We start from the raw sequence: 24081 nt of genomic DNA, 5'->3' as shown, positions 1-24081 counted from the left end.
CAAGATGGCCGCCACCATATCTATGTCTGAACTTTGTGAGCGGAATATCTTGAAAAATAAGCAAAGAACCAACTTCTAATTTGGTGCGTGGGTGTATCTAGGCATAAGGAAGAACGCTATTGAAAATTGGGTCGCCACGTCAAATCCAAGATGGCCGCCACCATATATATGTCTGACCTTGCAACCTGCATATCTTGAAAAATAAGTGTGTGTGTGTGTGTGTAGGGGGGGGTGTGCGGGTGTTTGTGTGTGTGTGCATGTGTGTTAGGGTTGGGGGGGGTGGGGGGATGTGTGTTTGTGTGTGTTGGGGGTGGGGGGGATGTGTGTGTGTTGGGGGTGGGGGGGGATGTGTGTGTGTTGGGGGTGGGGGGGATGTGTGTGTGTTGGGGGTGGGGGGGGATGTGTGTGTGTTGGGGGTGGGGGGGGATGTGTGTGTGTTAGGGGTGGGGGGGGGGATGTGTGTGTGTGTGTGTGTGTGTGTGTGTGTGTGTGTGTGTGTGTGTGTGTGTGTGTGTGTGTGTGTGTGTGTGTGTGTGTGTGTGTGTCGGGGGTGTGTGTGTGTGTGTCGGGGGTGTGTGTGTGTGTGTCGGGGGTGTGTGTGTGTGTGTCGGGGGTGTGTGTGTGTGTGTCGGGGGTGTGTGTGTGTGTGTCGGGGGTGTGTGTGTGTGTGTCGGGGGTGTGTGTGTGTGTGTCGGGGGTGTGTGTGTGTGTGTCGGGGGTGTGTGTGTGTGTGTCGGGGGTGTGTGTGTGTGTGTGTCAGGGGGTGTGTGTGTGTGTGTGTGTGTGTCAGGGGGTGTGTGTGTGTGTGTGTGTCAGGGGGTGTGTGTGTGTGTGTGTCAGGGGGTGTGTGTGTGTGTGTCAGGGGGTGTGTGTGTGTGTGTCAGGGGGTGTGTGTGTGTGTGTCAGGGGGTGTGTGTGTGTGTGTGTCAGGGGGTGTGTGTGTGTGTGTGTCAGGGGGTGTGTGTGTGTGTGTGTCAGGGGGTGTGTGTGTGTGTCAGGGGGTGTGTGTGTGTGTGTGTCAGGGGGTGTGTGTGTGTGTGTGTCAGGGGGTGTGTGTGTGTGTGTGTCAGGGGGTGTGTGTGTGTGTGTGTCAGGGGGTGTGTGTGTGTGTGTGTCAGGGGGTGTGTGTGTGTGTGTGTCAGGGGGTGTGTGTGTGTGTGTGTCAGGGGGTGTGTGTGTGTGTGTGTCAGGGGGTGTGTGTGTGTGTGTGTCAGGGGGTGTGTGTGTGTGTGTGTCAGGGGGTGTGTGTGTGTGTGTGTCAGGGGGTGTGTGTGTGTGTGTGTGTGTGTCAGGGGGTGTGTGTGTGTGTGTGTCAGGGGGTGTGTGTGTGTGTGTGTCAGGGGGTGTGTGTGTGTGTGTGTCAGGGGGTGTGTGTGTGTGTGTGTCAGGGGGTGTGTGTGTGTGTGTGTCAGGGGGTGTGTGTGTGTGTGTGTCAGGGGGTGTGTGTGTGTGTGTCAGGGGGTGTGTGTGTGGGGTGTGTGTGTGGGGTGTGTGTGTGGGGTGTGTGTGTGGGGTGTGTGTGTGGGGTGTGTGTGTGGGGTGTGTGTAGGGGGTGTGTGTCAGGGGGTGTGTGTCAGGGGGTGTGTGTCAGGGGGTGTGTGTCAGGGGGTGTGTGTCAGGGGGTGTGTGTGTGTGTGTGATGTGTGTCAGGGGGTGTGTGTGTGTGTGTGATGTGTGTCAGGGGGTGTGTGGGATGTGTGTGTGGGATGTGTGTTAGGGGATGTGTGGGATGTGTGTGTGGGATGTGTGTAGGGGATGTGTGGGATGTGTGTAGGGGATGTGTGTCAGGGGGTGTGTGTGTAGGGGATGTGTGGGATGTGTGTAGGGGATGTGTGTCAGGGGGTGTGTGTGTGGGGTGTGTGTAGGGGATGTGTGTCAGGGGGTGTGTGTGTGGGGTGTGTGTCAGGGGGTGTGTGGGGTGTGGGATGTGTGTCAGGGGGTGTGTGGGGTGTGGGATGTGTGTCAGGGGGTGTGTGGGGTGTGGGATGTGTGTCAGGGGGTGTGTGGGGTGTGGGATGTGTGTCAGGGGGTGTGTGGGGTGTGGGATGTGTGTCAGGGGGTGTGTGGGGTGTGGGATGTGTGTCAGGGGGTGTGTGGGGTGTGGGATGTGTGTCAGGGGGTGTGTGGGGTGTGGGATGTGTGTCAGGGGGTGTGTGGGGTGTGGGATGTGTGTAGGGGATGTGTGTCAGGGGGTGTGTGTGTGGGATGTGTGTCAGGGGGTGTGTGTGTGGGATGTGTGTCAGGGGGTGTGTGTGGGATGTGTCTTGGGGGGAGGGGGTTGTGCATTTGTCTGGATATGTGTGTGCGTGTGGGGGGAGGTGTGTGTGTGTGTGTGTGTGTGTGTGTGTGTGTGTGTGTGTGTGTGTGTGTGTGTGTGTGTGTGTGTGTGTGTGTGTGTGTGTGTGTGTGTGTGTGTGTGTGTGTGTGTGTGTTGGGGGTGGGGGGATGTTTGTGTGTGTGTTAGGGGTGGGGGGGATATGTGTGTAGGTGGGGGTGGTTGGTGGGGGTAGGGGGGGATGTGTGCGTGTGTTAGGGGTGGGGGGGGTGTGTGTGTGTGTGTGTGTGTGTGTGTGTGTGTGTGTGTGTTGGGGTGGGGGGGGGGGGGTGTAGAGATGTGGGGTGGAAGGGGATGTGCGTTTGTGTGGATGTGTGTGGAGGGAGGGGTGTGGGGGTGTTTGGGTGTGGGTGTGTGTGGATATGTGTGTTGGGGGTGGGGTGTTTGTGTATGTGGAGGGGGGGTTGGTGTGTGTGTGGGGAGGGGTGTGTGTGTGTGTGTGTGGGAGGGGGTAGGGGGGATGTGTGTGTGTGTGTGTCGGGGTTGTATCCAAGGGGGTTGTGTCAAAGCATGTCCAATGAAAGTGTGGTTGTATGAAAAGTGGGGTTGTATCAACAGTGGGGTTGCATCAAAAGTGGGTGCGAGTAAACCGGTCATCACTGCCAGCAGTTTTAAAGTGGCAGTTCTAGTTATTATTATTATTGTTATTATTATTATTTTTTGGAAGTATGTATAAATAAATGTGCAGGTTCACTTTTATAGTACAGTATAGATGTTTAAAGCCTCGTATGCTTGGAGTTGATGTGCATCTTTTCTGATAAAGAAACTTTCCGGAAATAGGCCGAGCTATTGTAATTTGCGTGTCCGGCAATCCAGATCAACTTTAATATTGCCCCACCATTTGTGGAAAGGGATGCCCAGAATACGCTGTGTTCAATTTTGTTGAGCACTATAAACCTCAAGTTCCCAAGTCACTCCTCACTCTTCTCTCCGCATACTTTCAGCTACTCCACTTTTTCGACTACGGAACGTAATAAATTTGTTGATTATAAACCAAAGCCTTCAAGATCATTGGTGTATCACTTTGCCATCGCAGACAGGTCGGTGGTCACTCTATCTTCGACTGGCTCCTTTATGGTCTTGCACCCTGTGCTTTGTACCCTCCATGTTTCTGCAAGGGCACACGCGGTCTACCATCAACTCCCTTTTGGTGAAATTACCTAATCTAGGATCACTGCTCATCTCCACTCATTTGTTCCTCGTTTTTCCTGCCTTTGCAACCAACTGCCACATCCTCTTAAATCTCATTTTTTCCCTCCAGGCTGTTCACCACCATCTCAGATCATCCCCAATCCAAAACCATGATATTTTCTACCCCCATTAACCCAAGCTCACCTCCTACCAAATTTCCAATTTTTTTTTTTCCCGAGTTTCCTTCTATATCCGCCATGTCCACCCCCTGCATCCTCCCCTACCCTTCATTTTTACCCACATCACCTGTCTGTCTCCCTCCTAGTTTCTCCCTTGACCCTGCTTTGGTGTTTCCCCCCTTCTTTCCTTTTGTTCTGTTGTGATGTGTTCTGTGTTCTAGGTCTTCCACAAGCCTTGACTCTATTCAAAAAAAATTGATGTTATTTTTTTTATGCCTCCGCCGACTGACCGGAGGCATTGTGTGTTCAGGTTGTCAGTCTGGCTGTCTGTCTGTTCATCTGTAATACGTTTTTTGTTCAGCTGAAGGGATCCAAGTCAAACTTGGAAGAAGTATGTGCAATTATGTAAAGATAAACGGATTAAATTATGGGGTCGAGAGGTTAAAGGTCAGAGGTTCCGTTAGATAAAAATTCTGTTACTGCGCTAACTTGTGAACCAGTGATTGGATTTTGACCAAACTTGGTAGAAGTATATATTATGATGCAAAGATGAACTGATTCGATTTCGGGGTCAAATGTAGAGGTCAGAGGTCATGTCAGGTAAAAATGTGATCGTTGAGAACAGCGAAAGGCATTTAAATCAACTTGGTGTAATAAGTATGTATAATGGTGTAATAATGTGGGTGGTCACATCAGTCGATGTCGTGACATTGTGCCGTTCTAGTATTTATTTGTTTACCTCCTTGGAATTTGTAACCATTTGTTCCGCATGACTGTCTGGCGACTGATGGGGTACTTGGACAACCAATTTATGTTCATCGTCAGGTGCAATCCCCCATCCCCCATCACTTACTTTTGTTAAATAGAGTAATACATTGCGTAGAGCATGATATGAAGAGGATGGCTACAGTGAATTGTATGCAATATTTGCAAATGATGGAGGCCAATCGGATTAGGGCTTAGAGGAATTGATGCACAACAATGCAATTTGACCCGATGATCATGTGCGCTGGACTTCATGCCTTATCTTTGCTAATCATCGTCGTGGTAATCGGAAATAGTTTTTATTCACTGCCTCCATTTCTGCCTGTTAACTACATTACCATGGCCATTTTGTATTGCACAGTATGGACACTGCCACAAAGACGCAACCCAGAATACTACAATTATTAATCTGCATCCCAGTCTCTGTTATCCCGTTATCTTTAAATGCCATTTATTTTACTGCAATACATGTTTTGCTTTTGGGGGTTGGGGAGGGTATGTTGGGATTCAGGGTCCACCACTGGATTTTCTATTTTTGTTTATTTGATTAAAGACATAAAATTAAATTGTGCTGCTTTACTAGATTGTAGTTGATGCACAATCTAGTAAAGCACCATCTCGGATCATCTCCAATTCAAAATCATGATCTTTTCTACCCTCATTGACCCCACCCAGTCCCTCCTCTTTCCAAATTTCCAGTTTTTCCTTCTGTATCCATCTTGTCCACCCCATTCATTCTCCTGCCCCTTCATTCCCCTCCACACCCATTGTTTGCCGTCTCCTATGTTGGCCTTCAACTCTGCTGTTTGTGTTTTCCCCCCTCGCTCTGCTGTTCCTTTAGGCCTGTTGCATCCTGATTCATTCATTATACTAGTACTAGCTCTTCAGCGAGCCTCGACTGTGTACAAAAAAAAACTTCCACGCTTAGTTATCACCCAGGCTATGAATGCCACTATTGTGTTAACTTGAATAAAAATCTGTGCCGATTTTTTTTTTTTTTTTGCTTGGAGGAAATTCTTACACTCGGATAACAATAGCACCACCAACTATAGTATTCGTGTCGGAGTATGGCTCAGGCGTGACGTTTCCAAACTAAAAAGACGAGTATTAAAAGTGTTTTGTTCAATTGGAAACGTAACGATCTCGGGCATGCTGTATACGCATTGGGGTTTGTACTCGTGCTGTATAAACACCTACTGACAATAATGAAATTATTTTGGTCTTTATTTTATTATTACTATTTTTTTCAATCTTATTTTGTGCTACACTATCCAATTATTGTGGTGGGGGTTGCACATATTTAGTAGAGCGCAAGGATAGTAGATGTGCATTTCCTTTTGCATGAATTACAAGGGCAATGGGGATAGACAAATAAATGTCCAAGGGTGACCTGTCCAAGGGTAAATTCTCAGCTATGGAAATGGAACCTCAAAACCTGGTTATGATCTTGTTGATCCCTAAAGGGCTATGGGAGAAGCAACAACCGATGGAATTTAATTAAACTTGGGATCCCTGCATCATGAGTTAAGTGCTCAGATGGGTTCATCAAACCAGCCATATGCTTGGTGTTGTGCAAATCTACATACTGCTCGAAAATAATAAAAGAAACCAAACGTTGTTGTGAGGATGCAACTTAGGTTAGCAAATGGTTCGTCAGGTTGTCGGATTCACCATCTTCCATGAGTTGGTCAAAATGGCATTTTTAATGTTCCACCCCTACCCTCGGATGTCTTTCGGTGCCGATCGCCGGTTTTTTTTACCGCCAAGTTTACCTGTTAGACTTTGGTAACTTTGGCGGAGCCCATTTTGAATGAGAAATTTTAAAGAATTTTGCTGAAGCAATATCAGATGCGGAAGTGCTCCGGTTATACGGTTTACCTGGAAGCCCTGTCAAAGTGTAGTCAACAGTAATCGATAACTTGTCTCTTCCCAATCGCCCTTCTGGGACACCCCCTTTCACCGAAAGTGGACGAGGTTATGTTTTCACCCGTCTGTCCTGTCTGTGAGCAGGATATCTCAAAGCTGTGGATGAATCAAACCAAATCCCCCTCTGTCTAAATAGGGTCAGCACTTTATGGGTTAAGTGACAAGAACGAACCAGTTAGATTTTGCTAAAGTTCCAGATCCGGCTTGGTGGGATACAAAATGTAAACTGGTCACCCTGACAGAGGTTTGCGCTCCACGGAATGCCGTTTAAGTTATCATTGTGACAAGTCCCGAACATCAATCTGTCCAAGTCAGGCCACTGGGAATCGCCATAATTTCCTGTGCTGCCGTCGGGTGAATGGTATGTAAGATTTAAGTGATCCCGTCATTGGCTTCATGGAAGCTGTCTTCCAGGAGAAAGTGATAGACAAGCATGTTTTTACTGTTTTGTTTGCATTCTGGGGGGGGGGAAGTCAGTCAGTCAAAATGGCGGGTGCACAAATCTAAGAATATTTATCACCTTCGCCCCCCCCCCGACCAGTGGGGTGAGGACATCTTTAGTACACACACACACTTCATCCATTTATAGTAGAAGAAGCTGGTAGTGGTACTCATGTTGCCAACCTTGGAAGGATGACAGGCTGAATCAACCCACCTAATGTCATTTAACAGCATGACTGGTGCTCAAACTCGACTCTAAGAACTTAAGCCAGTGACCTTAACCGGGAAGCCAACAGCAGGCTTTCGTCACACACATTACCTCAGATGTGATCTTCAAAACAGCAACTGCAATATCAATAATAATTGTAGGAATACCCTTCTGTATTTTCATACTATTCAGCCTTAAATTCGGGCTAATACCGAAATTACATTCCAAAACTTTCATTTATTAAATAATTTGCCCATCCTTTTATTTGGGCGGTGTATAATGCCACAGGTCACTGCTGAGATGGTCCCAAAAGTAATACAAATAACCCGGTGGACATAGATGAAGCAAAAACGTGCGTACTGCTTCTGTGCATACATGATGCATCGTGGTTATTTACCTGTGATGATTTCAGTTGCACTGGACGATGGACTGGCACATGAGGCCTATGGCCTATTGTTTCACAAAATGGTGGTGCGTGATTTTTTTTATTGTGGGTGGAGTCGGGCGATTTGTCCAACCAATGGGGCAAAGGCAGTCACAATGTCACTTCTGTGAACTTGAGATCACTTCCTCCGTGACTGAAAATAAATACACAGGCCTTTAAATATGTATAGATATGTATAGACCCCTGGTGTTGGGCTAGCAGCTAGGGTGCCAGCTTAGGATCCAAGGATCCTGGGTTCGAATCCCGGTCGATCGCTGAATTAACGCCAGGGGGGTTGACTCAGCCTGTCATCCTTCCGAGGTCGGATAATTGAGTACCAGTTCACTGGTAATTCCCTGCTTGTCGTAAAAGGCGACAAACAGGGTTGGCGGCAGGAAGGGCATCCGGCCGTAAAACGTTGCTTCAAAAAGGGGACCAAAAAACAACAACCACGGTCCCCGAAAAGGCCAACCCCCGCTTTGTGGGGAAAAATGGCCTCTAAACGGTGTTTTGTTTTTGTTTGTTTTTTTAAAATATGTATAGATGATGCATACTGCAAGGTTTCAGTGCTACAGTCCTGAATATCTGTTCCGTTTTCTTTTTCTCATCCTGTCTGTCCTTTATTTTTAAATGATTTGAGTATCCCTGATTTGTATGAAATAAATTGTTTTCCTTTATGACCGGCATGGTTTTGGATTGTGTTCGGAACTTGGTCCCACGGTGCATCGTTCAGGTGAGCGGCTGACTAAACTGTTTAAATTATCAGGAATGCCCAAAAATCTAGTCATGTTATCTGGACTAACGGATAGTTGAGTTATTGAATGACAATAAAAAGAATGAAGTTTGATTTCAATAATGGATTCTTTAATATAGGAGTTCCAAGAAGTTCAAAGTCAAAATATACATGTACTCGGACCATAAGAAATTTACAAATGAGCAAAATAACTGCAGTTTCTGGAATGCCATAATCAATTTTTGTATTGTTAGTTTCCACCAAAGGTGTGACTATTCCAACCTGCGTCTTCAGTTTAAACCGCTTGTCCTATCAATGCGAAAATTTAAACATAGGAGGGACTCAACAACAACATGCATTTTAAGGCCATTTTCCCTCCTAGAGCAGGGGTTAGCCTTGCAGTCCCCATGACAATCTTCTCCATTTTGCCCTATTTTCTGCATCTCTCCTTGTTAACCCCCTTGCCCACATTTCTTCTTCCACCATCTTTAGCCAAGTCTTTCTCGGTCTTCCCCGTCCTCTACTTCCTTCTACATTCATTTCCATCACTCTTCTCAACCAGTCACTTTCATCCTTCCTCAACACACGACCAAACCATCTCAACCTGTTCCTCTTCACAGCATCGATCACAGGCTCTATTCCCATCATCTTTCGCAATTCATCATTTGTCTTCCTCTCTCAACGATACTCCGCACATCCACCGAACCATTCGCATTTCCACCCTTTCCAGCCTTCGTTGCTGCTCTACATTCATGACCCATGTCTCGCTCCCATAAATCATAACAATAGGAGGGACTCGCCATGGAGAGTATTTTATAGATGACTGATGTCATCGGTCACATGGCATGGCAGCCATATTGGATTAAAGGGGAAATTTTGGACATAATCTTTGAACCTCTCTGAAAAATCAATAAATAAATTGAAACGTGGCCTATGTCATCGACTCCCCATCGGATATATCTGGTGATAACGATGTCATCATAACAGATCGATGCGAAACATCATACTGTATATGATCGACTATCCATGGGGAATATATTTTTAATTGTTTCTAATATTCACCTTCACCGATGCTATTTAGCCTTAATGTGCACAAAAGTGGTTGTTAAATATTCTAATAATAGTTATTGATAATGGCAATGTACGTGATGTAATCGGGTGCATGAATACAATAGTTATATGGGCCATAATCGTACCGTGTTTTGTTCAGAATGGGTGCGTGAGGCAAAACCATGCACTCTACAAAGTGCTTTTCTAGTTTTCTTTGTTTTCAGGTCGTATTCCAAGACCTGTTATTAATTCGTGTTGGTCAAACAAATTTGATTAAAACATTAATAATAGTGAAAAATATATATATGTATGAATGAATGAATGATCGTTTTAAGGCCATTTTCCCCGCTAGAGCGGGGGTTAGCCTTGCGGGCCCCATGACAATCATGGTTCCTTGTTTGAGGCTGTTTTTATGGCCGGATGCCCTTCCTGACGCCAACCCTTGGTCACGCTCTTACGATGCGCAGGGATACGGTGTACCTATTCTAAATCGGTGTACACACCGTGATCATTCATCCCAGCAAGCTGGTACTCAATTTGCCGACCTCGGAAGGATGACGGGCTGAGTCAACCTCCCTGGCGTTAATTCAGTGATCGACCGGGATTCGAACCCAGGATCCTAGGATCCCAAGCCGGCACCCTAACCGCTAAGCCAACACCAGGTTGTATATATTATGTATGTATTATGCTTAAAAAGTATCAAAATGCTGGCATGATTAAGTCGTTTTTATGGCCAGAAATAGCTGAGGAAGCTCATGTAGGAAAGACCTATATAATGTGGGAAGCTCCGGAATATATCCAGGTTCACTCCACATCGCCGGCTTGGAGTGGTAGAACCCGAGACCAGCAATATTTAATTTAGACCTGCACCTGAAAATACTAAATGCATCACTGCTACCATCTACCTCTATGTACTCATTATTTGGCTGCAAAGCAAATTTTGATCAAACACGTCAAGGAAAGGTCGATGGCTGGATAGCCAACTGACTTGTAATAAACGAGGCATGAAACTCAATTTAACGCCTGCTTTATTTGCTGGGGACTGGTACAAATATGGTGATCCATTCTTACATCGTATGTATGTATATATAGGTATTGGACAAAAAAATGGAAACGCCAATGTCACTTAATAGGGTGTTGGGTCACCACATGTGACCAGTACGGCTTGCATGTGCCGTGGCATAAAGTCCACCAGTGTCTGGAATTATGCAGGACGGATGCGGCACCATTCTTCCATGAGGAAGTCGATCAACTCTCACTGCTTGATGGAGGTGGAAAACGCTATCTCAGGCGTCCTTCCAGAATATCCCATAAATGCTCTATTGGGTTTCAGATGTGATGATCGAGAAGGTCATAACATATATGGATGTCATGTTCATCAAACCATTGGGTGACCATTGGGGTGGGGGCGTGGGCGTGGGGGTGGGGGGGAGGGGTCTCTCTCACAGCCATGATAGCCATAATTACATGTAACCATGTCTGCGCAGCATTTTTATACATGACCCAAAAATTAACACATGGGCCACACCTATGTCCCTCATTTGCCTAGGTTGTCTCCCCTTTTTTCTTCTTTTTTTTTTTAAGCTCACCTGGACTTTAGTCCGGTGAGCTGATGCGATCGAGCCGTTTCTGTAGGTCAGTGAGAGTCCATGAATGAACACTTCAGTCATTATTGCTTGAACCAAACACGATAGCTATTTGTTCCCTTCTCAGAAACTACACGCACACAATTTCAATGAAACTTGACCACAGCCTTCATCACCCGTCATGTACCAAAGTTTGTTCACAGCATAAAAATATCAGGGTCTAAGGGAGTCTGCGGAGGGTTGAAGTGACTTTCTCCTGATGCAGGTGAGCTTCAAGATCAACGGTCCTATTTTTTTTGTCCACTACCTGTACATCATATAAAAATATGTCAATCCAGTCATATGCATGTATATATGCGAGGATGCAAGGAATAATAATTCCCTTATTATTATTATTTATTTTTTCTCCTTCATCCTTCCCTTTCCCCTTTCTTTTTATAGTTTTTCTTCATTCTACCCCTATCCCACCCTCTTCGATGAATGTAATTTGTTAAAGCATAGCCATGTTGGAGCTAAAATGAGACTTTTCAGTGACATGTTGAATCATGTCTTGTCTTTCATGAATCATTTAAAAAATGTTTTTTGCTGGAATTGATGCTTTCCTTGTTCGAGTAATTTTAAAGCCAAGGATATTTGGAAGTTTCTTTGCTGGATAATGTGTGCTGATATTAACCTTTTTACACATTCTCTTTCAGCCCCCATTACCCCCTTCCCTCCCCCCTCCTTCCCCCACAACAGTAGTTCTTCTTTTTTTTGTTGTACATCGGACGACAACCGCCAAAGTGGAGAGTGTGATCAGAGAGGGGGGCTCTCGTATTAGGTATGTATTTTCACGGTTAATTTGAATTCGTTCCCTTGTTGTAAAAGTATCACGTATCAGCAATAGCTGATCTTTGAGAGTAGCTGGATATTATGAGTGTGAATTATTATTATTATTTTTTTTTTTTGCTCGCTGTCGGTAGCAAAAGTATTCTGGGCTGTCTGACCTACCGGCATGAAAGTTTTCACGGGTTTTCCGGTACTACCAGCATTTGTATTAAACTATCAGTCGGTCTATCGCATAAATGCACAGATCAGGACGGTCGTTAAGGACAGTTGGTTCAGAAACAACGAGCATCACATGATGCCTGTTTTCTGGTCTGTACTGTTTGTATTTTTGTTTGAATGCCATTTGATGAATAGTAAGTGTACAGGTTTGCAGTGTGTGAGTGCAACTATTGGTGAAATTTAAATAACTACATCCTTCATTTAGAATTTGCCTGGTGTTGGCTTAGCAGTTAGGGTGCCGGCTTGGGATCCTAGGATCCTGGGTTCGAATCCCGGTCGATCGCTAAATCAACACCAGGGGGGTTGACTCAGCCTGTCATCCTTCCGAGGTCGGCAAATTGAGTACCAGCTTGCTGGGATGAATGATCCCGGTGTGTACCCCGGCTAGAATAGGTACACCGTATCCCTGCGCATCGTAAGAGGCGACTAAGGCTTGGCGTCAGGAAGGGCATCCGGCCATAAAAACATTGCCTCAAACAGGGAACCATGATTGTCATTGGGCCCGCAAGGCTAACCCCTGCTCTAGCGGGGGAAATGGCCTTAAAACGATCATTCATTCATTCTTCATTTAGAATTGACTAGCAGTATTATGAGACTAGCGCACACGTCGCTTCGTTGACTGGTTTTGTCAAAAGACCAAGTTGTACTGAACAAACCTATTGCATATCTATCTGAATCTCAGAGTATGCAAATGAAGTGAAATATATATATATATATATATATATATATATATATACACACACACACATTATTTTGTGGTGCTTCCACATCCATGGCGCTTTGTGTAAAGGGTTCTTGCTGTTGTACCGTTGGAACTGCTGCATTAAAGCTTGAGGTCCTGCTTCTTCCGTTATGGAAAGACGAGCTTTTAAAACGGGCATGTTTATGATGAAATGGACACAAATTAGGTAAATCGATTATTAGCTTTAGAATGGTACCATTTTTATCACTCCTTGAGAACAGGCACCCATCGTGACGGACACATGGACGGATGAAGACTTCTCCTTTTAGAAATAAGGTCATTGTGTTGGTTTCAGTGAACGCGTAGCTTGGAGCAAAAGGTAGCTCTTATTCCACCGGCAAGTGTCAACGGTTATTATAAAGAAATGGCACCGAGATGGGGTAACTGCTTCCTTTAAAGCCTGTAGAAATAGAAAACCCCGCAAGGTGATTCCTGAATGTGTGTGCCATCCCTTAGATTGCCGTTAAACTGGTGTCCCATCTGCCGGCATTAGCTGGTGAATATTAAAGATCCCAAGGGGTCCTTCGCTAAGAGTAGGCAAGTTATTGCCAGCACCATGAACAAATTCCAAATTCCTGCCATAATCAGCAGAGGCAACCATCAGCGGCACAACTATGCTCCAGCAATGGCCACAGGCTGCACACAAAATGATGATGATGATGATTATCTTTTCTTTTTCTTTTTTATCTTACGTTTCCTGTTTGGAATGATTTTCAATTTTGTTTGACTGGCAGACAGGCAGACAAACTATTATCTCACTCCTGTCTGCGCATGTGTGCTCTGGTCAAATTCTGTACATTTTGAGAATTAAAGCTAAAGTACTGACTGCTAAACTGCAGGTTTGTGTTCTGATTCATGTTTAGATTTGTGTTCTGCAGTGTTTAAAATATATAATTCAATTGAAATAGTTGTTCCTCGTTCATAGACAGATAGACAAAGTGAACAAATTGCTTTGTGTATGACTAATAAATGGGAGGTGGGTAAACCGGATCAGTGGGAGAAGTGACCGGTTGCTCTATCTCTGTTACATTTTGGACCATGTATACCCATTCACAAAGTATGTAGCTTACGCAGAAGTGGTAATAGTTACAACTAGCCGAAACCCGTGGAACATCCACGGAAGGGAGGATGTGGTGTATGGATAGTGTACCATTATGGATGGCATAGGGGATTTGCTTGTCCGAGTAAGAGTTAGGAAGAAAGATGAGAATGAAGAGTGCGTATATGAACAACGATAGCCGACACCGGCACAAATGCATGCTCTGGATTGTCCACTCGGTGGACGGCTTGCTTTCGCCTTCGCCTGTCCAATCGGCGGACGGCTTGCTTCGCCTTCGACCAGCAGACGCCAATACGATGGCGTCGTATCGGCAGTTAATCGGATGCTTTTGGGCCCCAACGTCGGTTAATTCAGATTTTTCGAGTATGGCTGTATGTGATAAACAAAGAGCGCGGTTCGTAGATCGTAAATCCATTAGTGCCGTGGGCATCGGGTCACTGGGTGCGGCGTAAAAGGGATAACAAAGTCGAGTCCTTACGCTATTATTATATAGATAACATGAATATACAAGGGGTGAGCCCTCCTTTTCATGCACGCACTATTGTGATTTAATAGTCGTGGAGGCGGCCAGGATAACTATCAAGACATGTCCATCAAGAGACCACGGACGCCGTCCACAACTCTCACCCCTGGCCAGATTTTTACATCCAGGGTTGGTTTACCGTACCTGAGATGAATAAAACAGGTGGGGAACCGTGCCGGCGGCTGCGTAACGGATATTAATTGGGTGAATGAACCAGCGTTACGTGTCACACCTTATTGTCTATCAGACCAATTAATAAATTGGGGCATTTGCCCCAGGGGTGCTATCGCAGATTAATCCCAAACAGGATAAGTCCAGACATGATATCCTCTCTCGTGAATTTATTACACAAGCAGGAAATTGGTGGGAGAAATGGCAGTTATTCAAACAAAGAAATGGCAGGAAATGCAAAGCCAGCAATATTCAAACTAGTGGGGGTATGCTTACACATTGTAAGCAATGACAAACCGTGATTCATACATAGCTAAGTAATAAATAGAAGCTTTATAATTACATGCATTCACTGACCTGCGAGATATCAATTTAGGTTTTTATTTCACAGTTCACACTTATGTAAATAAAATGCATGCTCGAGCCGATAATGGAACCAAAATGAAGAAGAGCTGTCTAACCCACCTTGTTTGGGTCTATTTGGCAAAATAAAGGAAAACCAATTTTCATTTACTGATATCTTTGATAGATCAGAAACCAATAAAGACACGAGGATAACAAACTGGAGATAAAAATTTAACACGCTGGAGTTTATACCGGAAACTGGGGGACGGCCCTGTGATGTATATCTGCACATATTGTTATGTTTGTGGTGATAGATGAAGGAATCCCATAGTAAAGATAGGATTGTATAGTTATAGCATGGACCGTGGATGCGTAGGAGGCATCTCGATGTGTACGTCGGGAAACTGTAGCTTAAGATTGTGTCTTCACATGAGGGGTGAAGCTGTGCTAACCAAATAAGGATTGCAGTTAGTTTTCCTCAGTACATGATATTCCCTCTGTTTTCCCCCCTGAAACAGCATTTACAACCAGGCCGGCCATGCAAAACTTCCATTTAACGACAACAATCTGGCAGAGCCGATCGGAAAGTAAGCCCCACCCCTAAAGGACCATAGGAAACAGGCTACACCCCTGAGGACATGATTAGCCCAGAGGTTGTCTGGCGGAGCAAATGGGAGGGACGTTGGGTGATTGGCTCAGGAGTAAAGAAGTCGCTCTCTTTCTCTCTCGTTTTTGGACAAGAAAGCGGCGACATCTTTTGATTGGTGCGTCTTTTTGGAGGGTGAGGAGCTCTTGGTGGCATTGGCAGCTATTGAGAGAGGTTGACTATTGGACTCACCAGGGAGGTGAAGGCCACGTTGTGCTCGTCCAGGCAGTGTAGGAAGGAGGCAGTCCTCACGAGCTTACCACAGGCTCGATAGTGAAAGCCTTCGACGTGCGGCATTGCCGCCATTTTGAGCTTCCCGTGAGGGAGGCTTTGAGCATCGTGCTTCAATGGCCACCAACCTCCTCAAACGTGTCATTTTGAGGCCACAGTTAATTGCCAGCACGCAAAGGACATTTTACTTTTATTTTATCATTTCCTTGTGTGTTTTTTGAATGAGTGGAGGAACCTCAAAGTAGGGAATTAGTTTTTACCACAACTTTATTTCGTCTTGCATTTATTTTCATTAAATTATTTGTTGACTTTACTGTCGTGTCTGTTCGTTGTGGGTTCTGGATTAAACCTGTGTTTCGTTTAACTAAAAATCTCGAATTCCTTCATTCCCGCCCGCACCCAAAATAACCGTCATCTTCGGGGGACGCTTCAGAGTTAAAGCTGGTTTGGCTATTCATCCAAGGCTGGTGTTCATCGGCTATTGACAGGACAATATTTTACAGTTGTTTAGGTTTAATTTAGTTATTTGCTGTATTTTGATTGAAGTGCAAAATTGCCTTCAGACATGATATGGTGCTGCTTTCCCCACTGCTCTCACATCTCTGCCTCTACTCCCTCTTGCTAGTGCTTCATCGGGTGGGGGAGCTGGAGGCGGCAGGGACGTGGCTCAGTTTGCCAAGGCTGCTGGCGGCAGGTGAGTTTCTAAAATCCCAAGTTTCTTGTGCAAGTGCCTTTATTCTTTCAGCTGCCTGCACAGCGCTTGCCTGGCTGGCTCCTCGTTGAACCATACCAATGCCCAAGTCATCTGGGTTTCGTTTGTTTGGCGAATGTGTGTGCTTGTGGGTGTATCAACCTCATTGTATAGTTACTTTGGTGCACCTGATGGAGATATGCAACCTTTCCAGTTTTTGCAAAGATTTCCAAAATCTTTAAATAGTCTTGAGAAACTGTCAACATACACTAATCACAATAAGTTAGGGATATTGGCAGGTTCTTCGGTGTGGTTGATTTTGTGTATTAATTATGTTGAAAAAAGTTGTTGGCCCTAATTCTATGGTTATTGAGTGTGAAAAAACCACAGCATTCTTGATTTCAATACCCTAACCCTAACCCCTATAAAAAAAATAAACTCACTCCCACAATATCCCTAACTTATTGTGAGTAGTGAACAATTCATTGTCATTTGAACGTCATTTGAATTGTGAGTAGTGAGTCATTTGAACGACAATTTCCATTATTACTGTCGCATTTATTTACCATAATGACGCAATCCATTTGAACTTTCCATGCAGCAATAAACATAAAACCAAAATTATCTTAATTTATGTATTCAAAACTAAACTGCTCAGGTGTTTGGCTATTTGTCATCCTTTTGACTTTCAACAATCAGGAAACAAAAGCTTTGCTTCCTGGACATCATTTTAAAATGCATGTTGAGCATTGACGTTGGTTGGCAAGTTGCTGCCAACCAGCAAAACTGGACGGTGTTGTCCGGAAGACTGCAGGCGGGCGTACATTACAAAAATGAAGGATCGTTATCACGAGTGCTCTTGTATTTGAAAATTTTTCTCGGTTCTTGTCGCTGGGATACAAGTCGCATAAACATACAGTACTTTGTGTGCACCTGGATCTGTGGGAAATGTTGAATTTTCGCAATATTATTACAACATGTTCTTGACAAATGGGTGGTACCACACTTCAATTTTTTTTTTTTTTTTAAGCTGGCAGATGTGTTTTTTCCAAATAATTTGCATTGGTGTGGTTGAAATTCTCCGACTATGGCTGTGTTGCACCAGATGTGAAACTAGGTGTTGGGTTGCATCAGATGTCACCAGTTGAGGTCCAAATTCTAAATTGCTTTTTAAGGGAGGGGAATGTGGATCAGCTAGATTTTTTTTTTTTTTTTTTTTTTTTTTTTTTTTTTTTTTTTTTGTATACAAGATCGAGGCTCGTGAAAGAGCGAACATTAATCACACAAAGACAAACAGACACACAAAACAAATAACATCGGGAGCGGTAGACAAGATGGGGAGAGAGGGGGAAGGACACAAACACAACATTTGAGAGCAGGGACCGAGAGACATGGAGACATCGAGAGAACTGTGGGAGGGAGAGGGCTTTGGGGGGAAGGCATGGGAAGGGGGGGGGGGGTGGTGGGAGAGGTATAAAACATATGGACACTGCCAAGACTTCCAGGAAAGAAGTTGGAATTTCAAACAAGGTGGATCTGGGGTGAATTAGTGGGGGTAGAAAAGATCAAGGTTTTGGATGGGGGAAGATAAGAGATGGTGGTGAACAGCTGTTTTGAAGACCTGGAGGGAGGAGTGTGATTGAAGTGAGTGTGGGAGTTTGTTCCAGAGGCGGGAGAAAAGAGGAATGAAAGAGTGAAGGTGAGCAGAGAGCCGAGATTTCGGCAGTTTAACCATCAGAGGGTGGCTGGCAGATCTTGTGCGACCTGTAGGAATATTTGGGGGACAGAGCACAGAGAGCTGGGGGAGCAAGGCCGGAGAGGAGTCGGTAGAAGACAAAGACCACCTACCTGCCTGCGGTGAGTGAGTGAAAGGCCCTCAGAGATAGCTTCATCGCGGGAGATTCCAATGATTCTGAAAGCTTTGGATTCAACAGCGTGAAGCCGAGCCAGGTGTGAGGCAGGAGCACCAGCCCATAGGGGAGAACAGTATTCCATTGAGCTGCGGATGAAAGCCTTGTATGTGGTGAGGAGCTCAGGTGTGCCTAGGAAGGACTTCGCACGACGGAGGATGCCCAGTCGGCGACTGGCTTTGGAGGCCAGCTTGGAAATGTGGTTTTGCCCAAGAAAGATCATGGCAGATGGTGAGACCCAAAAGCTTGAGCGACAGAACTTCTTGGAGAGGATTGTTGAGAAAGTAGATGGGAGGGTTGTCCAGTCGATCTTTTCGGAGAGACATCGTAAGAGTGTGAGATTTGTCAGGATTGAAAGACATGTTCCACATGTTTGACCAGTCTGTGATTTTGTCCAGGTCTTCAGAGAGTGAGGAGGCTGCAGACTGCCGATCTGAGGGAAGAGGAATGGAGCGGCAGAGAGTGGAGTCATCAGCAAAGAGATAGAGGATTTTCCAGAGAGTCGGAGAGATCATATTCGGAGAGATCAGATGATCTTTCCTTCCTTTTATGGGGGGGGGTGGGAAAGCCCACTCCACTTGGATGCACTGATGCCAGCTGGACCTTTGACACATTAACCTCAAAAGTTATCTTGCCTGAAAGATAAGCTGTCTAAAGTGTTGTTTTACATGGAGCTGATTCTGCTGCTCGGGCAAGCACGAGTATTTTGCTTCCAGAAAAAGTCAGTGCAGTCCTCCTAACTTACCAATCCTTCCACTTGATTGGAGGCATGGTTTCGTGTTTTATTTTCTTGGCAGCTTGGTGTAGGCAGAGCAAGCTTCAAAATATTTGACTTATCAGTATGATTTGACACGATCGGTATGATCCTGCTTGCAATTGATTGCCGCACCAAATTGTGTGCCCAAATATTTTTTGAGCAAAATTTAAGATTTCCTTTTCGACCCTTGCCACCCAATCCAAAGCGAGTTCCCTGGACAAGGCTCGGCCCTCTTTGTTCAGAAATGGGCTCCTTCCCGAAGCACTAAACGAGATGCCGCCCCGCTGTCGACCAGCACAGCTGGTCCCCAACATCATGAAGCCATCTTCAGAAAAGTCAGAGGGTGAGTTAATTGTACCTTCCTTTTATGTTTTTGTTCATGTTATGTGGGGTGAGTGCAGTTATTAATGTTCTTCCTTGCCCAGCCTTCATTTCTCTTTATTCTTCCTTGTTTCAAAACGGGAGCTTTCGTTACATAATACGGCTTGTCTATTGCAGTGTTGAAGGTTGTCAAGCTAAGCCCCTTAATTCCACACACATCATGATTATTAAATTGATAGAATATCTTGAAGCATTTTTCCTACCTATGCAGTCCGGTGGTTTGATTTTGTTTGACTTAATATGTTGGTCTTTAGGACTTGAGCATTGAGGGAATGTTAGCCATGTTGTCTTTTTTTTTTTTTAGCGGAGTCTTGCTATATATCCTTTTGCTAATAATATCCTAAAGTGCTCTTTCCTCATATATGTATTGTTTTATTTATTCAGTTATGCATGCAGGATTGAGGCTCCTGGACCGAGGATAAAGGGGAAACTAATCGACAGTGGGGTAGTGGGCCAATGAGAGAGGGATTGAATAACCTACAAGTAAGAGGTCAGGGTAGGGTTCGGTTGAGATAATGTGGGTGTAGAACAGTTGCGGGTATGGATGGGGGATGACATCAGTTGGTGGTGTACCGTCTGCTTGCAGCCCTGGAGGAGGGATTGAACAGCCTCAAAGGTTATTCCATAGATGGTAGAAATGAGGGACAAAAGAGGGGGTGGCAAGTCTGCATTTCAGGAGTTTAACCAGGAAGGGTTATTGGTGGAGCAGGGGCGGGTTGAAAGGGTTGGAGTGCGAAGAGAGCGGAAGAAACTAGACTGGAGGAAAGGTGGTTAAAAAAAAAAAGCCACTTAACTGTCTGTGATGTGATTCGGCCTAATCACTGCAGTTCATTATTGTCCCCCGTCGCACCGTGGAGCGAAAGGGGGACTATGGCTTTCCCCTCCGTGCGTGCATGCGTGAAGGACCGAATTCTAATTTGGTGTGTGGGTGCAACCCACGTCAAAATCCAAGATGGCCGCCGCCATGTATGTCTGACGCCATGTATGTCTGAACCTTGTGAGCGGAATATCTTGAAAAATAAGCGAAGTACCAACTTCTAATCTGGTGTGTGGGTGTATCTAGGCATAAGGAAGAACGGAACGCTATTGAAAATTGGGTCGCCACGTCAAAATCCACGATGGCCGCCATCATATATATGTCTGAACCTTCTGAGCGAAATATCTTGAAAAATAAACAAACTACTAACTTCTAATCTGGTGTGTGGGTGCGTCTCCAACCCACTCGCAAATATTATCGACTCTTCCATGTTTTCTTCCACTTTGTCAACTCGCATCACTTCACCGACGGGGGACCTAGGCGTAACGCTTGTTTTTGTGTACAACATGTAGCTGCTGCTTTGCATCATTACTGGGAACGCTGCTGTCGTGCCCACTGTAGATTAGAGCAGGGTGCGCTTTGTTTCACGGTGCCAGCGATGACTTACCTCCTCCTCATGAGACAGACAGATCTTTAACGCTAATTCTGTGAGATGAGATACCCAGTTTACCATGCATCTGAGGGATGGTGCACACATTGATTTAATTGTCCTGCATGTGAAACACCAGCTGGACCATTTGTAGTGGGTCGAGGTTCGACCCAGGCTGGACAGCCCAACAGCGATAGTGCATACCTCTAAGCTATCCTGCTAATTTTGAGAGCTTTAGATTCCACAGAATCTAGGAGTGAGGGGAATGTGATGCTAGGGTGCTAACCCATAGAGCAGAGCAGTACTCCATGAGCCATGGACAAGGATCTTGTGTGTTGAGTAGTTCTGATTTATGAAAGAATGGTGGAGGATGCCCATTTTGTTGCTTGATTTGGAGGCGAGCTTTGCTATATGGTCAGACCAGGAGAGGTCATGGCTGATGGTGAGGCATAGAAGCTTCTAGTGCTGACAATGGAAATAGATAGGTGGGTTCCTTTGCCAATCCTTCCATAATGACGTCCCAGGGAGAGAGAAAAAAAAAAACCAAAAACAAAAGTGTGACAGGCAAAAGGGTGGACTGAGAAATTTGGCTACTTTGATACATGGTATGGATGAAGTCTGGTGTTGGGCCACAGTGGCTTCTTCGCCATGCTGGAAAGGTGCAATTGATCAACAAGATCGATAGTCCAACAACGCTGTAGCCGGGCTTGATTGATACTTTAGTTGAAGAGGATAGTATGACCTGGGTGGGGGATATCAGTTAGCATTTAGCAAATAATGTAAGTATAAAATTTTTTGACTTGATTGCATGGACAGTCAGTTCGTGAATGACTTGGATAAATAAACGGCAAATGATGAACAAATAAATTCCACATTTCTGTGCCACCTTCAGTCGAACGAACGTCAGATATTGGCAGCACGTTCTCTATATTGTCATTCCAAACAGCATCATTAATCATTCCAATCGCAAATTAATACGGTGCCAGCGATAACTTAGCTCCACCTCATGTTTCCTCCACCTCATGTTTCCTCCTCCTTATGTTTCCTCCTCCTTACGCTTCCTCCTCCTTGCGTTTCCTCCTCATGTTTCCTCCTCCTTATGTTTCCTCCTCCTTATGTTTCCTCCTCCTTATGTTTCCTCCTCCTTATGTTTCCTCCTCCTTATGTTTCCTCCTCCTTATGTTTCCTCCTCCTTATGTTTCCTCCTCCTTATGTTTCCTCCTCCTTATGTTTCCTCCTCCTTATGTTTCCTCCTCCTTATGTTTCCTCCTCCTTATGTTTCCTCCTCCTTATGTTTCCTCCTCCTTATGTTTCCTCCTCCTTATGTTTCCTCCTCCTTATGTTTCCTCCTCCTTATGTTTCCTCCTCCTTATGTTTCCTCCTCCTTATGTTTCCTCCTCCTTATGTTTCCTCCTCCTTATGTTTCCTCCTCCTTATGTTTCCTCCTCCTTATGTTTCCTCCTCATGTTTCCTCCTCCTTATGTTTCCTCCTCCTTATGTTTCCTCCTCCTTATGTTTCCTCCTCCTTATGTTTCCTCCTCCTTATGTTTCCTCCTCCTTATGTTTCCTCCTCCTTATGTTTCCTCCTCCTTATGTTTCCTCCTCCTTATGTTTCCTCCTCCTTATGTTTCCTCCTCCTTATGTTTCCTCCTCCTTATGTTTCCTCCTCCTTATGTTTCCTCCTCCTTATGTTTCCTCCTCCTTATGTTTCCTCCTCCTTATGTTTCCTCCTCCTTATGTTCCCTCCTCCTGTTTCCTCCTCATGTTTCCTCATCATGTTCCCTCCTCCTCAAGCCAAATAATCGACTAGTATTAATATATCGAAATATAATGTGAAATCACGATTGTTTTGATATATCAAACCAGTGAACTGTAATTATCTGTTCACTTCTGGATTTAGGAACATGGTCCATGTCGATCGCATTTCAAAATCATCATTTCATTGAGGAATTTCTGAAGTAACCTATCTACTTCATGACATCTGCTGGGAACCCAAAAACGTTCCACAAGATTATTATTATATTTCCTTTCAGTAAAATGTGCAACTGTAATGGTTACTAAATGCGTCCCCGTCATGTGACCAGATCCTCAGCTCCGATTGGTGTACATTTGTGGGGACAGTCGGACAGACAAATGCTGTTGTCGACGGCATTGCCCAACGGGCTACGCTGTAAAAATGCCCATTATGACGATGTTTGTTTGACAATGACACAAACCCTGCTTTCACTGAAAGCACATGTGTTTATCAATTTCAGGACAGATTACATGGTGATGTACAGCTATATCTTCAAGCTATAGCGCAGTGGGTCATCATTAGGGTTATATTAACATCGATAGTGTGGTACCCCCTCTCCCCCCCCCCCCACCCCCCCCCCCCCCCCAAGCACTAGCTACAGCCGCAGGGTGGTTACGCTACATTGGCATAAGTGATTGGTCAATGTCGATGTATTGCGAGATTGTCTATCGTCCAAATAATCGACGAGCAAAATATCAATCGCCCAGCCCTAACCCTCAACTCTCGCTCTCCTTCCCTCCACCTCCTGACATGATTAATAATAAATAACATAATTCACAAGTTTGTTCTAAACTTGTCCTGTGCATTCACAATCCCCAGATGTGACTTTTCCATCACTGTTAATAAGCACCCAAACCAGATATGGTGTCTCCCTCAGGCAAGTCTGCCTGATACATCCAACTCCCACGTAAGTAATAGCTGGCACAATCTTTCTGCATTTTCACGATGTGGAGGCGTCCTTTGTCAGAGTTGATAGCCATTACTTTGTTGGTTATGGGGCACCGCACAATCTTTCCAATTTCAGACTTCTATTATATTTTGGACATGCTGCTTCTGCTGTCTCAACGGAGATCCTCAATGCCAAACAGGAAATCAGAGCTGTCTCCCTTGATATATCTTGTGCCTTCGATATGGTCTGGTATCCTGTCCTGCTCACCAAAACTCTCCTCTTATGGTATCCATGGAAACCTCCACACATGGCTTGCGGACTTCCTCTCCGGTCGCAGTCAATGTGTGGCCCTGAAAGAGATTCTCTCATCTCCCCTTCCTGATCAGGCTGGTGTTCCTCAAGGCGGTGTTCTGGGCCCTGTGCTTTTTCTGGTCTTCATTGATGATATCTCTAACTCTCTGGAAAATCGTCTCCATCTCTTTGCTGATGACTCCACTCTCTGCCGCTCCACATCTCAAACTTCAGATCGGCAGGCAGCAGCCTCTTCACTCTATACAGACCTGGACAAAATCACAAACTGGTCAAACAAGTGGAACATGTTTCAATCCTGACAAATCTCACACTCACCTTGTCGCTCCGAAAAGACCGACTGGAAAACCCTCCCATCTACTTTCTCAACAATCCTCCAAGAAGTTCTGTCACTCAAGCT

The 24081-nt window shown here is 45.1% G+C and overlaps 1 protein-coding gene across 1 annotated transcript in view; it reads left to right on the top strand.

Annotated features, from left to right (window-relative positions):
• EIF4G2 (eukaryotic translation initiation factor 4 gamma 2) overlaps nucleotides 1-24081 on the top strand; it is an 86600-nt gene that overhangs the window by 12501 nt on the left and 50018 nt on the right. Inside the window, exons 2-4 of the mRNA XM_068133833.2 lie at nucleotides 11474-11598; nucleotides 16169-16237; nucleotides 19107-19244. The gene's annotated coding sequence lies outside the window, so the exon portion shown is untranslated. The remainder of the gene's footprint in view (nucleotides 1-11473; nucleotides 11599-16168; nucleotides 16238-19106; nucleotides 19245-24081) is intronic.

This window comes from Myxine glutinosa, chromosome 13 (assembly GCF_964187855.1).
Source record: "Myxine glutinosa chromosome 13, kmMyxGlut1.1, whole genome shotgun sequence".
Classification (NCBI taxonomy): Eukaryota; Metazoa; Chordata; class Myxini; order Myxiniformes; family Myxinidae; genus Myxine; species Myxine glutinosa.
The sequence above is the reverse complement of the archived record's forward strand: the minus strand, read 5'-3'. Positions and strand labels throughout refer to the sequence as shown.